Source organism: Macrobrachium nipponense, chromosome 49 (genome assembly GCF_015104395.2).
Source record: "Macrobrachium nipponense isolate FS-2020 chromosome 49, ASM1510439v2, whole genome shotgun sequence".
Lineage (NCBI taxonomy): Eukaryota > Metazoa > Arthropoda > Malacostraca > Decapoda > Palaemonidae > Macrobrachium > Macrobrachium nipponense.
In genome coordinates, this window is record NC_087224.1 from 6810219 (window position 1) to 6826622 (window position 16404).

Below are 16404 nucleotides of genomic sequence, written 5' to 3' on the forward strand. Positions count from 1 at the left end.
GGACTCTGCAGGTCCCCTGACCGCTGCTCCTACCGGGACCGGGTGGGGAGGGGGACCAGCAGCAGCTCTTCTGACGCTCGGGACCGTCGCCACTGTTCTTGGTCCAGCCGCTCTCCCCAGGAGATCTGCTCGAACAGGCCTGCAGCCCGATCGCCACCGCGGGTTGGTGATCGCCTGCAGCCCCCTCAGCACATCGGTTCTGCCGGTGGGCGCGGGGGGGGGAGCGTCAGGTCTGCCTCTCCTATCCCTTCAACTTCCTCAGGCTTCACCGGGAAGAGCGAGGCGATCAGGAGTGATCATGAGGGGCGCGCTCCTCGCGATCCCGCCACGATGCCCTACGAACTGGCACGGTCCTTGAAACCAACCAGATCGTACGTGCAAGTGGCAGGAGGAGACCAGGAGGGGTCTGTCTTGGTTCCTCCTGGTAGGATGAGGGTCTCAGGAGGCATTCTTGCTGGACGGGCTTGACGGTCCGTCTCCACAGGATGCAAGTTCACTAATCCTGAGATCCAGAGGTTGTTCACTTAGGAGGTAATTGCGCTGACTTGTCAGCACAACGAACTCGGGGAAGGATCGCCGCTCCCACCTTCCGAGCCCACATTGGGCTTGAAGTCATTCTGGGGACCTAAGAAGGAACCCAGGATGACAGTGGGTCTGCCGCGATCGGCGGCGGGCGGCGGCCGGCTGGCATCCATTGATAGATCCCTCTCCCTTGAACCGATTCGTTTGCCAGACTCGGTTCACGATGGAAACAGCACGCTCAGTGCTCGATTCCATCAGGGAGGGCAACTTCATGCTTCGGTGGATCTGAAGGACGCGTATTTCCAGATACCCATCTATTAATCCTCCAGGAAGTACCTCCGCATCATCCTCGACGGGATAGTGTACCAATTCAGGGCACTTTGTTTCGGTCTCTCAACCGCCCCACAGGTGTTCACGCGAGTGTTCACGCTGGTGTCGGCTTGGGCCCACTCGGTAGGGATACATCTATTGAGGTATCTCGATGATTGGTTAGTCCTGGCGAGCTCCCGCTCGCAGTAACTACAGGGAGATTTGACTCCTCGAATTCTGCTGTGATCTGGGGATCGTAGTGAATTACGAGAAGTCAGATCTTTAGCCCAAGCAGAGGATAAAGTACCTGGGCATGCAGATCGACACGGTAAGCAGGGCGAGTCTTCCCCGCAGATTCGCTGATCAGCAGGTCAGGGAGGCAGCAAGACAGTTCCTGTCTCTACAGGAGCAACCAGCTCAGCAGTGGCAGGTCATGATCGGTCTCCTGTCGTCTCTCGAGAAGCTAGTCCCTTACAGGCGTCTTCACCTGCGGTCTCTTCAGTGGAGACTAAAGGAGTGTTGGTCACAGGCAAGGGACCCTCCCTATTTCTCCGTGTCCCTCACGGAGGAGGTGAGGCAGGACCTAGCCTGGTGCTGGATGACAGGAACCTCGTAAGAGGGGTGCCTCTTTGCACCCCCCCCCCCCCTGGAGATGCTGCTCTTCTCAGGTGCATCGATCGAGGGATGGGGCACACACCTGGAGGAGTTGCTGACTGCAGGCGCATGGGACCATTGCGACAAGCACCTTCACATCAACGTCCTGGAGCTCAAGGCAGCGTACCTCGCTCTCCAAGAGTTCCGGGACTGTCTGGTGGGACACTGGTGGTGTTGATGAGTGACAACACCACAGTAGTGGCGTACGTCAACAAGCAGGGGGGGCCTAGTGTCCCTCCCGCTGCACCAGTTGACGTTGCAGGTGCATGAGTGGGCCACGGCACACTCGTAGAGCTGTCGGCCCGCTACATTCCAGGCAAAAGGAATGTGGTAGCCGACAAGCTCAGCCGTCGGGAATCAGGTGATAGGAACCGAATGGTCCCTTCATCCAGATGTGGTGGAAAGGCTCTTCAACCTGTGGGAGCGTCCAGTAGTGGATCTGTTCGCCACCCGGCACAATAGAAAACTCCAGGTTTTCTTCTCGGTTGTGCCGGACCCATGGGCAGCTGCAGAGGACGCTCTTCAACATCCGTGGACAACCTCTTCGTCTACGCCTTTCCTCGTTCTGTCTGATTCGCAAAGTAATCAGGAGGGGACGCTGATCACCCTGAACCTTCGGATGATCTGGTGGTGCCCAAACGACCTCAGGCCGTTTGGTACCTGGACCTGACTGGCTCTGCTTGCCAAAGTGCCGAGAGAGATTCCCCCCTGGCACGAAAACCTCCTGTGCCAGCCACACGTAGAACGGTACCAGCGGTCCGTCGAGTCCCTGTGTCTTCCGGCTGGCTGTTATCCACCATCTCTTGTGAGCGAGAGGCTTTTCTCGCAGCGCAGCAACAGAGATGGCTGGATACCTCAGACAGTCCTCTGCAGCTGTCTACCAGGGTAAGTGGTCCGTCTTCGTGGTTGGTTGGTGTTGTGGATGGGGTCTCTCTCTGCTCAGAGCCACTCTTCAGCAGGTAGCGGATTTCCTCGTCTTCCTTCAACGAGAGAAGCTCCTCTCCGTCTCTGCAGTTAAAGGATACAGAGCCGCCCTGGCCCTAGTCCTTAAACTGCGAGGTGTGGACATCTCCTCTTCTTTTGAGATCTCCCTCCTGATGAAGAGCTTTGAGAGGTCTTGCCCACCCAGGGAACTCAGCCCCCGGGGTGGGATGTGACTCTCGTCCTTAGGAGTTTGACTCGCAGACCCTTCGAGCCACTCCGAGGGTTGTCAGACAGGGATCTGACCTCAAGATCCTCTTCTTGCTGGGCCCTGGCATCGGCGAAGAGAGTAGGGGAACTTCATGGTCTTTCCTTCGATGTCAAGCATTCCAGGGGATGGGGGATCCGGGACGCTTGATTTCGTCCCGAACTTCGTAGCGAAGACTCAGAATCCTTCGGTCCCTGACGACCGGTTCGAGTCCTTCACGATCCCCTCCCTGAAGGAGTTTCACCGATCAATATGGCGATGGAAGTTTGCTGCATTGGTTCTGTGAGGGCGCTACGGCACTATCTGAAGAGAACTCGGCACCTCAGGGCCTGAGTGTCAACGCCTCTTTGTTAGCACCGGGGTTACCAAGAAAGGAAAAAGTATCCAAGAAAACACTTTCTTTCTGGCTGCGTGAGGTGATCAGAGGGCGTACGAGACAGCTGGGAGTGACAACACCGTACCCTTAGTCCGAGAGCCCATGAAGTCAGAGGTATTGGTCCAACCCTTGCGTTCCGCAAGAACTTCTCCCTGGCGCAGGTTCTGAAGGCCAACCAGACCACCTTCACTTCATTCTACCTTCGGGATATCACCCACAGGTCCTTGGATACTTTCCTTGGGACCTGTGGTGGCTACTCAACAAGTTGTGTAGTCTACCCAGCACCCGAGCGGACAGAACAGCATCGCATCCTTGTGTGACTGCATGAATGGACGAGTGAAAGAGAGTGTGACTGGCTTCTTTTCCTCCTTCATTCTTCTCCTCTACCTGTGGGCAGAGGACCGCAGTCATCACTGCGCTGAACAGGAGGCCGATGCAGGTAAACTACACAACCGAGCTCCATTCTATCCCTTTCAGTAGGAATAGGAGTGTTTATCCACCACTCCCTGACAAGGGGTGGGGGGGGGGGGTGGGGTGTGTGGAAGCCAACAAGAGACAAACCCATGACTTCATTTTGGCTCTTGAAGTAGGAACTAGTTCTTGCTTTTTGCTATTTATTAGGGGTACGCTTGCCTCCTCTCTTATAAATCTGGTCCAGAACCAGAATCTGACCACTGATCCTGCGGTTCACCACCCCGATCAGCTGGGCAAGAGGCTAGGATCCCTCCCTCTGCTCTTACGACCAGGGAGGGAATCCAAGGTAGGACGAACATCAGTCTGTTCATAAGACTCAGATTCCACCCACCAAGAAGTGAGTCTTCCTATTGTTAAAGGACCGAGGGTTTGTATACGTGTCAGAGGCAAATAACAATTTGTCAGAAATTGTATTTTTCCTAACTATACAAACTTAGGTTCCTTTACATATAAGTCCCACCTCATGCCACCCCTCACTCTGTTCCCTGTGCTAAGCAAAGTGACTCCTCTCCTCGCAGTCGAGCTGACCACCAACTGCCGGACAAGTAGTTAACTACTGAACCCCCTTGTTGGAAGCTTACGACCGGTTTCAACTGCCGCTAAGTACCTTCCTATTGTTAAAAGGACCTCAGGTTTGTATAGTTAGGAAAAATACAATTTCATACATTCAACTTACCTGTCAGATATATACATAGCTATCAACTCCATCGTCCCCGACAGAAATTCGAATTTCGCGGCACACGCTACAGGTAGGTCAGGTGATCTACCGGCCTGCCGCTGGGTGGCAGGACTAGGAACCATTTCCGTTTTCTAATCAGATTCTCTCTGTCGCTGGGAATGTAAACATAGTGTTACTTTCCCTCCTGATTTGATTTTCGTGTTTCATCGCCATCGATCTTCTGGGCCAACTTTTACAGGGAAGTACTGGATCGGTGGTTCGGCATACGCTTTTAATAACTTTTAATAACTTTTAATGAATTAACTTCGAAGTTTTCGAAGAATAGAGGATGTGTAACTACTGAAGTTTTCGGTAGACAATTACATAGTTTGCAAGAAAGGGAAATATAATATTTATTCATTGATAAAGTGTCATAAATGTTAGAATTTGATTGAGGAAAATAAGGTAACTTCCTATTTGAGGAAGTCAGAAAAACATAGAACTAGATATGCTTTTTTTTAGAAGCTTTAATAGCTCTCGTTCTGACGAGCAGTTAGAATAGATAAACAGTACTAGTAGTGTACGTAGACCCTTGACTCACGAACACAATCCGTTCCTAGACCTTGGTCGTGTCAAATTGTTCGTGACTCGGAGCTAATTTCCCCATAAGGTTTAATGGGAATAATATTAATTGGTTCTCGACCCCTACGAACCAATATATATTATGTATATTTTGCCTTATTTTTCTTTTACACAGATAATGTGAAAGTCAGTGTAAAAAACCTTAATATATCTAATAATATAATTTAAAATGGTAAACTAACACTATAAAAACGTTTGTAAAGTGAACACTTACTATGACTGGCGAGACTTCTGGCTTGACGGACAAGAGAAGAGGAGAGTGGTGGGTGGGGAGGAGGTTATTGTGCGGAGGAGACCCTCCCCCATCCAGGTCGGGGGGGAGATCTCATTCCGGAGATTCAACTCTTCTAGGTTTTTTTGGTGAAACGTTTTAATCACAAACTTATCCAATGTCTGTGCCTTTTCCTTCCTTGCATAACTTTTCTGAAATGGCTCATTAAATTTTCATTGAGCATATTCACGATCCTGTTTCGTAACAATTTTGTCCGGATGATACAATTCAAGGAAGCATTGGACATCAGTCACGAATGCCTCAGCAGCAGCCTTGTCTGCGCTAGCAGCCTCCCAACCATGCCTAATTACAGAGCGGAATTCCAGTTCTTTTCTTGAAGTTATCAAACCACCCTTTACTAGCCTTAAAATCATCTGGCAGTGGCACTAGTAGAAGGAGTTTCCTTCAGCAACTCTGATACACTTGCCGAGCTTTCTCGCAGATGATCGGCTCGTTTTACACTATCACCTGCCATCTGTTTCTCATGTACCCACTTCAAAATTATTTTTTCTGCTCTTCGAGGGTTTGCGATCTCATCTTGGTTAGTACTGTCACTCCCTTCGCAACATTTGCTTCTTTAATGGCATCCTTGTTTTTCAAAATTGTCGAAATTGTCGACTTGGCCATCTTGTACTCACTTGCGATATCGGTCACGCGAACACCACGTTCAAACTTTTCTATAATTTCTTTCTTATTTCATGGTTATCTTCCTCTGCACCTTCTTCTCACCATCACTCTTCACTTTCTTACTTTCACCACCACTCTTCACTTTCTTAGGGCCATTTGAGAAAATCACAAGTTTTAGCGCAAAAAATGCTAAGCGAATTGACGAACGTCTTGTACACAATGAGATGAGACAAAGAGCGATGCGTGGGTGACGCCGTGCGTGGGCGGCTGGGAGGATGGCTGTTCCCATGGCAACTCAAACGCTCTCACGTGTGCTGGGCGATTTCGCGCATTTTTCAAATGTTTGTGTCTAAAAATTAGTTTGTGAAACAAAGTGAATTGTTATTTTCCAGAAATTTCCAGCATTTTTCAAATGTTCATGTCTCAAAATTAGTTCATGACCCAAACAGAATTTTTATTTTCCGCATTTTTTTTTTGTTCGTATCTCAAAGTTAGTTCGTAGGTCAAGGGTGAAATTTTACCTATAATTTTGGTCGGGATCGAGTTGTACGTGGGTCAATGCGTTCGTGAGTCAAGGGTCTACTGTAGTTTCCTCATCACCTTCTTACTTCACAGAAACTACAAATTCATTTGCAATTTGAAGATAAAAGGAATGTAGCTCAAGATACGAGCTATTATAGGTAAGAAGTGATTATAGTGTTCCCCATTGCAATAGAGGGTGCGTCTGATCGGCTCTTGTCTCGCTCCCAGGTCTAGACCTCTTCCAAGCTCACAGGCCCAGAGGAGAAGGAATGTCGAAAGCCTTACGGAGGTTACAGAGAATCCCCACCGATCAGGCGTCCCCTCGGCAGGTTCTGTAGGACGTCCCAGACTGCCAGGATAGCCATTGGAAAGGCATCCTAACTTTCAAAAGTGTTCCCCTTATTATTATCGTCTATTTTTGACGAATAAGGAGCGAAGGAAAACATTCAACGGCGTAGATTAAATGAAGATGCAAGATAATCTCGTCTGGCTATCGGAACCTCAGAAGAGACGGAGAAAGGAAGACATCATTCGATAACAGTTGCGGTAGAGGCATTGCCCTATCCGGGTTCGTCCCCCCGTACAGCTGGACGGGGGGGGGGGGGGGGGGGGCTCTATCCCATGGGGGTTTGAAATAGTTATTTCAATAAATTCCTCATCGGTACATGTATATGAAAATATATCTATTCTGAGAAGAACGAATTAGATATTAAAGAATATTTGTTGATCGAATGAATTATATGGATCTCGTTTAGTGATTACACATATATATATAACTTTTAAGCTTCTAGCTCCTTGGGCATGAAGCTCCGGTAACGAGGCTCAATGCGCCTAAAGCGTCTGAAACAAGGCGCAAAGCGCCTGAAACGAGGCGCAAAGCACCTGAAGGGCCTGAATATAGGCGCAAAGCGCCTGAAGCACTATGAACCAGGATCTTCATCGGAAATGGAAGTCCTTCTCATTCAGAAGAAAGGGAGGGCTATGTCGAAAATGGAAGTATTGTCGAATTCTAAGCAAGAACAAATGTACAAGAGATCGGAACCTTCCGCACACAGAACCTTCCGCACAAGCGGAACCTTCCAGAAGGCGGAAGATTCCAGATTCAAATAACCTTCCAGACGTACAGAACTTTCCAGGCGAGGATCGCCTTTCAGATGCTCGGAACTTTCCAAGCGGGAATCTTTTTCCGGATAAGCGGAACATTCCGAACGCGGGAACTTCCAGGGCGCGGAACCTTCCGCACAAGAAAAACTTTCCAAGCGCGATACGTCTGCTAGGATCCAGGAGTATCTGATCACGATACTCCTCCTAGGCGCCAGGAGTATCGTGACGGAACGCGATACTCCTGCCAGGTGCCAGGAGTGTTTCCGATCACGATACTCCTCCCAGGCGCCAGGAGTATTCGGAATGTGATACTCCTGCCAGGCACCAGGAGTATTCCGACGAGCACGATACTCCTCCCAGGCGCCAGGAGTATCGGAACGTGATACTCCTACCAGGCGCCAGGAGTATTCCGATCACGATACTCCTCCTAGGAAAGCGTACTTCTGCCAGGCTCCAGGAATATCCGAGCACGATACTCCTCCCAGGCGCCAGGAGTATTCGGAACGTGATACTCCTACCACGCCAGGAGTATTCCGATCACGATACTCCTCCTAGGAAAGCGATACTTCTGCCAGGCGCCAGGAGTATTCGAGCACGATACTCTCCCAGGCGCCAGGAGTATTCGGAGCGCAATACTCCTGCCAGGCGCCAGGAGTATTCCGAGGACGAGGAGTATTCCGAGGACGAGGAGTATCCGATCGCGATACGCCTCCCAGGCGCCAGGAGTATTCTAGGCAAGATACTCCTGCTTAAGCGCCAGGCACGTTTTTCTCCTACAAGAAGAAAGCCTGACAACCGCCAAGAGTCCTCCAGGCGAAAGGTGAAAGACATTCGAGGCTTCTGATAGGGACGGGAGTTGTCGCACAGGCGGCCGTCGCCCTTGTCAGGATAGTCTTAATGCAATAAAGGCAAGAGCAAGTTCGGCTTTTTCCAGGCAGGGACTCAAGATGTAGCACAGGCTGCCGTAGCCCTTGTCAGGTTAGAGTCGGTACTGCTAAAAGCCCTTCACCTTTCGAAAGGAAGCGCTCTCCTCCGGTTGCTCAATCTTCTCCCAACTTGAGGAATGGAAGATAGAGCAGAATTGTGAGAATAGTTCAGTATTAGTAAGAGGATATTAAAATCATCCTCCTCCTAAAAAATAATGCAACCAACCATTTACAGAAAGATGGGAATCGTTTGGAAGTTGAACAGATTCGTACGAGCTCTCATTCATTGATTAGAGGCTCTTCCAGATAAGAAGGCGTAAAATACGGACTTATCTCCAAGATAATAAAAGCTGGAGAGATTCTCTTCGATCCTCAGTTGTCATTTGCGATCTCTTTCGACTAATACTCATTCGGGGATTATTGACGAAAAGAACGAAGAGAGTAAGATTTCCATTCTTTCTCTGCATGTCGGAAAGGAAAGAATGTCGTAGAAGGCTTGGTGTATACGACTACTGAATGACAAAGTCATATACGCATACCATAGTTGCCTTTCTGGTTCGCTACGGAATTATCTATATCCTTACAGGATTTTCCTAGTAAGGACTTTGCTTAAAAGGTTTGTTACGACAATACCTACTCAGCTTCGGTATTTAACAAAGGTTGTTTGGCTTAAATTTGCATTATTGAGAGCTTTCTTAGACTCGAGAATAATTTTATTATATCCATTCATTGAAGGGAGTAACTGGCAACTCAGAATGAATGCAGCCAGGCGGTGAACGAGACGGCTGTAATTGTAAGCAAATACAGTACCATCCGGTTCTCGGTCGTGAACGGTTGGTTACATCTCTCTCTCCTAAGGGATCGAATGCTTCACCGTATATTCCCCTACAATCAGGGACTTAACCACGAATTGAGGGGATTTTTAGGCAAACATGAATAACATCGTATTCGTTTTGCTAAGGATCTCTCTCTGCCTCGGCGAGGAAAGAATGTAGTAGAAAATTCACCTTAAGATAACGGTTACGGTTAAGCCCTTATGCACACACCGTGGTTAATTACAGAGTTCCTACTATCCTTACAAGAGTTCCTAGATGAATGCTGTTTACCACAATGTGACGGTATTATAAAGGATTTTAATTTGGCAGAGCACGATTTAACCTATTTGGAAACAGACACGGAACGTAACGATCCTTACCAGGTTCGATGCGGGATTTTGCACGTCCGTGAGAACCTTTTTGATCGACGATAATAACTGTTAACGTATGTTTAACATTTATTGGAAAGAGTTGTCAGAACCTGCGGAAAGTATTCACAGATCTCTTCGCAAGGTAGAGGATGACGAGCTTCTTATAGATTGCTTCCTTTTCCTCGAAACAAGAGAGGTAGCAAGGTACGCCATCTTTAATTTAAATAGGGGAATAAACTTTAGTCTTTTTTCCCCTATTATATATATTCTTAACAGATATTAAAATAATGGGCGTCAAAGGAAGAAGATGAATGCATCATTTGCACGTTCTTCTCTCAGCATGTGTCGGAAGGTTTTTCTAAGAGAGTAGAGATTTTATCGGAATCTATTATAAATATTGGACCTGAAAAACCTATCCACTCTGAGTCTGTCTGCGTGCAGACTGACCAGAAGTAAATATGAATGAGAGGATTTTTCAAGGGAAGCTTGATAATTCCTTTAAATATGTAAAGACATAGAGTTGCTGCAGATCGTGCTAGATGGAAAGGGGAAACTGTCCTCTTCCGATACCTCTGTGAACCACATAATGGTTTTCTTCCCTTTCAGAGGGAAGAATCACCTTGGTATTTTATGCTATCAATGAACACAGTAAAAAGAGTATACTCTGTCTCGACAAAGAATATTAGAGATAGTAGAGAATTAAGATCTTTGGGATCTTATACAATACCTCTATACGATAAGAGGTAAGAGATCTTATACTTAGAATGGGATCCTAATTTGGGCCTCAGATTCCGTGTTCCGACAAGATGGAACTGCTCCTAATTAAATGTTTCTCTTGTCCTAAACGATCAAAAGGACAAGTGAAATTTTGGGCTTTAGAATCTGGAATCAAATTCTATGAAGACTCGGCAATGGGTTCTGGCCAGCATAGTATGTTTGGCAAAAGAACTAAAGCCTTTTATTCCTGGATCAACGCTTTCAGATAGAGGTTTCGTTGTCCGGGTAATGTATTGACGTTGTCATCTACAGAAGAAGACAAGGTTTAAACGTTTACTGACAGAGTCTTTGGAACGCGATGAGGGCTCAAACTACTTCCCAAAAGGTTCAGAGAGATACATTCAAGAGCTAGAAATCAGGAGTCCTACCAATTTCAGCTCAGAATCTCTTTAAACTTCCAGGCTCCTTCCCTTCCTTCGGGCAAGGATAGGGAAGCTTCTGCAACGAGAAAACTCATCAACATGTAGGAGGAGAACTCGTTAGCAACGGAAGTATTCAATAAGGATCCTCCTCGGAGGAAGACTTGTCTCTCGGACTTTTAGATTTCCTATCGTCTACTGATGTAGCTGACTAAAATCACCTCCCCTTGCCGAAAGGCCAAAAGCTCAAAGTGAAAGAATTTCTTCCACCCTTCTCCAGTCTCCTGATAAACGATGGTGGATCTTCAGGACTTTCGGACAATGTAGCGCCAGTCAGGCGCCAAATGCCAAAACAGGCGTGAAGACGCCAGAGAAAGACAGTCAATATGAACACTGTCATTGTTTGATAAGGAGAAGAGCGGGCCTCCAACCTGGGGCAGTGCGCTAGAGGCGAACAAAACGGGAAAAAGTGTCCGATGTGGACATCGCCAGTTTTCCTCGAGACTCTTAACAAGCTCGAAGCTCCAGCAAGTGGGGAGAAGTCAGCCACGCGCCAGGCGCGAGGCTCCAAAACAGGCGCAAGGCACTGGCAAGGTGCGATGGCACCAGCCAGGCGCGAGGCGCCAGGCAAACAGGATGCGCCAGCCAGGCGCAAGGAGCCAGGCAGGCAAGCCAAGGCAGCCAGCCAGGGCGGAGGCGCCAAGCAGGCGCGAGGCGTCAGCCAGGCGGCAAAGCGCCAGCCAGGCGCAAGCCAGCGCTAGGCTTCATCCAGATGAGATCCAGTTCAAAGAAAGTCCTAGTATTCTTTGAAACAATGGTGATCTCTAAAGCACTTCATAAGTGACTTGATGATACCTTCAAACAGCTGAGAATTTAAAAGCTCATGAAGTGCGAGCTTTTGCAAATTCTTGTTCTTTTCGTAACAATATGTCAGGAAGACATATTAGCTTTAACATATTGAGAGATGCAGCTATGTGTTGACTGCTCATTACACGAAGGACTTCAAGTTAACCTACGAGAGATCCTTCTCTCTTGGTTTATACGTATCAGCGGATACGTTGCTGGGATAAGGAGCCGACACTGATCCTTTAATAATGAGTTGAATTTATTTTAACTTAGTGATTTTTTTCGGAGGTTTGAAAGGAGTTTGGGGGATAACTCTTTTTCAATTCTAGCGCGAAACTCATGTTAGGAAACAGGTGATCGGGATCGGTGTTGCGCTCCTTAGTTATGCCAATAGGCATAGGCATATTGTCATATAAGCGGATTAGCACCCATTGACAAATGCCAATTAGGCTCGACCGAGTAAGTGGATAAGACCCCATCAGTAGACCCACAAGAACTCTTGGCCACAGATCACTATCTTGTTAAGGCTCTTGAGATGAAGCAGACTCCTATCCAATAGCTAGGAAGTCGACCCTTCGTCTAGAAACACAGAGGAACCAAGGTCTATAAATACCTACAACACATGTTGTTTACCTGTCTAGTCAGGAGTTAGCTGTCTCTTGCCCTCCACCAAAGGGTGTCAATCAGCTATGTATATATCTGACAGGTAAGTTGAATGTATGAAAATGATATTGTTATGATACAATAAAGTTTCATACATACTTACCTGGCAGATATATACGATTGAAGACCCACCCAGCCTCCCCGCAGGAGACAGGTGGAAGAGAGAATCTGATTAGAAAATGGGAATGGTTCCTAGTCCTGCCACCCAGCGGCAGGCCGGTAGATCACCTGACCTACCTGTAGCGTGTGCCACGAAATTTGAATTTCTGTCGGGGACGACGGAGTCGATAGCTATGTATTTATCTGCCAGGTAAGTATGTATGAAACTTTATGTATCATAACAATATCATTTTCCAACAAATTGTTATTTTTCTCTTAGGTGTATACGTTTTCCTAAGTCTTTGGTTTGCTATCATCACCGCAAGTTGATGATGGCGTGAGTTATTGCCCGTTCCTGCTAGCTCCGAGAAGAGAGGCCAAGAACAGTCTTCCTCTCTTTTTTCCCTCTATTTCCTGGGTTATGGAACTCTGTGGATTACACTCCCCAGAGTTCGGATGCGACAGACTGTGTTCCTGGTTCGATCTTCGGATCTCTCCAATGTCCCCGTTTTGGGGGACAACCAGTTCGGCATGAACCAGTCGTCATTGGTGTCCTGTTTTCGCCTTAGAAGCTTCCCTTCAGGATAGCTTCACCTTCGCTCTTTTCATTAGATAATGAAGGAGGTCTGCTTCCAGTCCTTATTCTTTTTCTCTCTGAAGTGAAGAAGAATTAGGCTGACGCTTGGTCGACAGGAACCTACGAATATACCTGCTTGTATATTCTTCTTGCGATATACGTCTGTTATCAGTTGTACCGTTCGAGTACAGGTGTGTACATGTAAGTTAGTTCTTTTAGTGTGTGACTGAGACAAATAGTGCCATCTCTTAATTTCCTGAAACTCGGGACAGCCTCCCTTGAGTTTCCGATTTTGATTATGATACGACTAGTGGTATTGTTTTGGCAACAACACCATAGGGTTGGCATTTTCACCGAACAAGGGATTTTTCTTTCCTTCTTGTTTAGATTTACATATAGGTGATCGAGGGTATCTGTCATACACTCGATAGCTCTGTAAGACAAATGCATTCCAAGGCAGAATGTGCTACCAGGCAACTCAGCCTTGGAAACAAGTGAGGAGCAGAGTACTGCTTTCTCACTGAGTTTTTGTTTGTCGTAATATTGCTTCTTGTCCATCGAGGGTTATCTTCTAATTCGGATCTCTGCCCAGCCATCACAGACTTAAGTCTCTGGTTGGCTCTGGATTCTTGCTCATGGTTGATATTTTGTGCTCCACAGTTGCCATTGCGAGAATCATTGGACAGAGATGTCTCATTAGACTCATTATTTCTTTCTGTTTACCCATGGTACAACAGAAGTCTGTAAGTCTTCTGCTTCGTCGCAATTGATCCATAGGCCACTGCGATGATTTAGAATGATTTTTCAGACAAACACTGTGGTTTTGTGTCCTCCATATATTCTTTTTTCTAATTCATAAAGTGTTCAGTTACTAGTTGTTCACCCCGAATTGGAGTGAGGTTGAAAGACGTAGCCTGATAACTCAGCTGCCAGTGTGAAGAGAAGAGTTCCTCCCAGAACCTGTCTCTTCCTCTGTCAAAACGTGTTGTCTTCTTGTTTATATGGACTTCATGTTGAAGATACACTCAGTATTGTAAAGTGTTTTTTGGCCTACTATGAAGCGAAGCTAAGGATCTAAGAACAGCCTCTACCTTATTTCTCAGGCATTATCTGCCATCGAGCTACCGGAGGTGTAAGCAATCTGTGCTTAATATATTTTTTATGTAGGCTTAAAGTGTTGAAAATTTTCAGTACCTCAAGACCATTCTTAGTGACTGGCATGGCATCGCTTTTCAGTAAGGTGCTGAGTTTGGAGAGTCAGGGTACAGTGTGCCTGGAGCACCCACCACTGACAATGGATGGGCCTTGACTTTATATCACTTATCATACTTTGCTAGCCATAGGAGCATTCCCCTCGCTGCAAAGTTTTCCCGTAAGTAGGAGGTGACCCTTGGCTCTGCCGCCACGCCACTACAAGTTAAGGCGAGTGTCAACCAGAGGCAATGTTCATCTGCATAGCTCTCTTAACTAATAGAAACGACAAGTGTTGTTTTTTCAATACTAGCAACTTCTCTGTTTTCAAATTCATTACATGACATAATGCTTTGGAGTAGATATGTCTATGACCCCACTTCTTTCAATGTGGAGTCAGCTATATAATTACTGGGTAAGTTTCATAGTCAAAAATTATATTTTTATAATAAAATACGGTTTTTTATATACTTATCCAGTAATTATATGATCTGAGCCCACCCACCTCCCCTCTGATGGACATTATGCATGAAACAGAATGAAGTGCTTTGCTAAGTTGTTCCTAGTATTGCCGTTGGGGGATGGCACTGTATATCTACACTGAACAATCGAAGTGCTACCCATGAAATTTGAATTAGGCTGCCGAACATTGGAAACTATAGCTATATAATTACTGGATAAGTATATATACAAAACTGTATTTTATTATAAAAATATCATCTTGTCTAGTTGTGTCACATTACACTCAATCACGCATTAAATGGTTGCTATGTGGTACTTTTTATCACAATTCATTCCACAGGCTTTGTCGCTTTTGTGGGTGTACCTTTGGTGTTCCCTGTGCTGCTTTTCCTGTACCGTGGTCCCCTATAAAAATGCTTAAAATGGCCTATTTTCTTTAGTTAAAACTCAAAAACCCACAAAAAATTTTATAGTATGTACCTGGTTTTTTAATAGTTTTATCACAGAAAGTGCAGCTTTATGATGAAATTGATTAAAAATACAGGAATTTGTGGATATTTCTCATAGAAAAATTCTGCTAATAGGTGAATTTCCCACGAAAATGGGGAAATGTTCCAGAGAGAAATCCGCGAATGCATGAGTCCGTGAATCTGGAGAATGAGAATATGGGGGGTCCACTGTATATGCTTAAGAAGGCCAGGAAGGTGCTTACTCTTCAGAAATGGGATAGATTTCATGACATTCTGCCAGGTACTATGTGCACTAGCATCCTGCTGTGTGATGAGACCATGAAATAGTAAAAAAACTGACCTATAAACCTAACCTACCAAAGAATTCAAAGAATTTCTAGAGAAGTATGTGAGGTTGGTCCAACATATACGTATGAAGGAGCAAAAATGCAGGTTAGAAGCAGTGTTGGGTTAACTGAATGAATACCAGTCAGAGTTGACTTACATAAGGGAGCTACTTCAAGTCCATATCTTTTTGACTTGATTATGGATGTGCTATTTACCTCCCTGGTGCATGATGCTGTTTGCTAATGACATCATGATATGCAGCTACAACAGCAGGGTAGTGAGTAGAAAGAAGGCTGAATACTTAATACAGGCAGTCCCCGGGTTGTGACGGGGTTTCCGTTCTTGAGACTCGTCGTAAGCCGAAAAATTGTCGTTAAGCCGAACATCGTCCAAAAATACTAAGAAAACCTTACTTTTAATGCTTTGGGTGCATTCAAAACTATGTAAACTGCATTCTTATTGCATTTTTCATCATAAAAAACTTCAAATATTGATTATTTTGCATTTTTGGTGTCATATTTCTTCTGTCAGATCAGAGTTGTAGGCGTCGTAACCCTGGAACTTGCGTCATAACCCTGGAAATAATTTCTGATGAATATAATTTAAAAGTGCCTTAACCGCGGAACGTCGTAACCCGGGGACTGCCTGTATTTAGTGAAGATGAAGATTCCAAGATTAATATGGAAGGGGCAGTGTTGAACTGAGTAGAAAAATTTAGGTATCTTGGTTCGAAAGTAGCTGTTAATGGAAATTTGGATGAGAAATAACATACAGAGTTCAGGCTGGATGGGAAAATTGGAGAAAGATGACAGGTGTCTTGTTGACTGTAGAATAAACAAAGGTTAAAGTAAGGGTGGCTAAGACAGTAGCAAGACCAACTTTAATATATGGAGCAGAAGCATGGCCAGTAAAGAGAGAGCAAGAGAAAAAATTTGATGCAGTAGGGATGAAAATGCTTAGATGGATGTTTAGAGTGGCAAATAATGGACAGGATCAAGACTGAATGAAGAAGAGGAACTATTAAAGTTGTAGAACTATCAAAAGAGGCCCAGGAAAGCAGACTACAGTGATATGACCTTGTGATTGTGAGGCATGAGGGATGTTGGGAGGAGAGCGAGGCAGATAGGGATGCTTGGTGGGAGGACCTAAGCGAAGGTTGTTGTTTAAGAAGAT

General features: G+C 46.0%; 1 protein-coding gene across 3 annotated transcripts in view; it reads left to right on the top strand.

Annotated features, from left to right (window-relative positions):
* Positions 1–16404, top strand: part of LOC135205298 (dnaJ homolog subfamily C member 13-like) — a 683293-nt gene that overhangs the window by 80238 nt on the left and 586651 nt on the right. The window lies entirely within an intron of this gene.